Genomic DNA, 2,832 nt, shown 5'->3' with positions numbered 1-2,832 from the left:
TCATCATTGTGATCAAATGTTCCAGGTTGTAAAATCCTGGAGCTTACGGTTTGGTATGTATCCTGCCCACAAGGCCCGTACAGACAGACGCCATACCATAATACATACATGTATATGTTCCGCCTTTGACGGGTGTATAATTATGTCGAAGATTATGCTAGACGATGGGCTAAATATGAAAAAAAACTTTGTTCCCCTATTATGACCCCACCATGATACCGGGGTGTGTGTGTGTGGGGGGGGGGGGGGGGGGGGGGGGGGGGGCGGCTCATCATGGCCTTTTTCTTGAGAAAAAGAGTTTCCTATACGTGTATATCATAATGTAAAGCATAATGTTGATCCTTTATCGGGGTCCCACACTACTCTCGAGGGCCATGATTTCAAAGACAACTTGCATTTAGCCTATGTGCGGAAGTTTTCAAGTAAATCTCAACTATTCTGGCCCATTGGTTCTTACAAAAAATACTTTAAAATGATCCCACCCTATTTTTGCCTTTTTTTGATTATCCCCCTTCACAGGGGGAATGACCATTCATTTGATCAAGGATGGTTTGTACCTAGCTTGATTGAAATAGGTATAATAGTGGTTCTGGAAAAGAAAATGTGAAAAGTTGACAACGACGACAGACAAATTCAAATTTTGATCAGAAAAGCGCACTTTAGCCTTCGGCTCAGGTGAGCTATAATTGGGAAGTATAAATAGCACACAGGTAAAACAATGATTTCTCTAATAGGTCACGTGTGTGATTTACAGATTAGATAGGTGAACAGCCTATCAGTTGTAATCTGTCGTACACGTTCGCCCAATTTTCTACAAAATTAGTGAGAGGCGTGTTTGTTTGAAATCGTGAATTCTACATGCATGGTCCCTGTATCCTTGGGGTGAACAATTGGACCAAAACCCCTCAAATTATTGTGGCTTCAAGGTCTTGTACATGAGTTTGTTGCATAATATATCGTGAAACACTTTACTAATTTACTAGATTTAGCTCTCTTGCAGGTGGGTACTATATAGTTGACCTACTGCAGATACATTACATTTTTGAAAAAAAAAAATTCATTACACCCGAACATCAGTTATCATTAATGTAACTAATTGTTTTGTCATAATTATCAAATATCTTTAAAAATATTTTTAAAGATCCGATAAGAAAACATTCTTGGGGATAATTATCAACTTACATATACTTTGTAATGGTTTTCTTTTTTGTTCTTTTTGGTAGCAAATTACACTGTGCATTTACTTTGTAGTATTTTGATTTCATTATATCACTTTTATGTTGGATACTGGAACATTTTAGCATTCATATTAAAAATCACATTCGAAATTGGTGAAATGTTATATATTCAGTAGGAATAAATTTTAACATTTGATTTTTTATGTGTATGAAGGGTTTTTTTCAGTTTCTATTATTTTTCAATATTATTTAGTTCGTGAACTTTGAATTGCTTTTAAAATCATATCTCAGATTTGAGCTGCAGCTTTTCAAAGGCAGTAATCGATACATGTTGGCTATTTCAATGGCCACTAAGACTCAATCCAACACGAAAGAGACATCCACCAGAAGCTGGGGAAATCTTGACTGCAAAAACCATCCAATCAATGAGCAATTTTCAGAAATGTACCTCTTGCGTTTTGTGTTTAAATTCTCCACGGCCATGCTGCAACATGTAGATCTCGCAGTTTCTCGCTATGGGTATGAGAGTTGCAATTTACACTTATCTAAGCAGTATTCAAATGAGCATTAAAGAGATGTAAAGAAGTTATGGAATTTCATATTCAACATCTCTTTCCCCAGGTGTAGCCAACTTTTAAAATTGAGATTATTGACATTTTATCATAGTTCTTTCCACACTGACGTAATACTCTACAGAAAAACAGATTGAAAAGCCGCACGGCCTCTACTTACTTTTTGTATGTTCAACAAATCCTTTATGATATTCTAAATACTAGATATTTCACAGTGTGTCGAAGCTTTTATAAAATTTCATTATATTTTTGAAACGGCCAAGGACAAGGGAATATATTTTTACTTATCAAAATATATTACATCAAATATATCAGATTATTTTGTGCGACAGAGTATTCATTTCACCTATTGAAGATCAATACTGTTATCGCCAGGCGAGAATGTTTAAACTCCATACAGATTTTCGGGTATCTTGTATCAATATAGTTTATACATTATATACAACAAATCATGACATTGATTGAAGATATTTTTAAGGGGTAGTGTATCTAACTACATGATCAAATATGTGCATGTATATCTTATACTTCTAGTTGTTCCGATACATAATATCTAATTTGTTGGTGTGTGATTTTAATTATATGAAAGCAATATACACAGTCTGATTTTTACCCAAAATATAAATTATTATAAACATAGGTACGTCTACCACAATTTAAGAATAAGAAAAAACATCAACTTTAACCCTTGTAAAAATAAATTACATTTAACCTTGTGAGAAATAATCAGTATATCTGAGAAACCAACTCGAAAAATCCTGATATTGATTTATCTGTAACAAGATTTGAAAATAATAAACTAATTCACTTTCTTCGACAGATTAAAGACACAAGTATCGCTTTGTCTCAACAGAAGGCTAAGGCAAACGACGACGGAGTAACATCTGCCGCGGTTGTTGATAACAACATAGTTTCTACTACAAATGAAGCTTTAATATTTACTGCTGAAGTCAAAGCGATACAACTAACTTTCGAATTTATCAAATTATCCCATGATGTATCTTGGTTGTAAACCTCAGTACACGAACAAGTGAATGTAAGGAACAATTATCAATCTCATAAATCCTAAAAAGAATAGAAAA

Source organism: Ostrea edulis, chromosome 7 (genome assembly GCF_947568905.1).
Source record: "Ostrea edulis chromosome 7, xbOstEdul1.1, whole genome shotgun sequence".
Lineage (NCBI taxonomy): Eukaryota > Metazoa > Mollusca > Bivalvia > Ostreida > Ostreidae > Ostrea > Ostrea edulis.
This window is presented reverse-complemented; position numbering follows the sequence as displayed.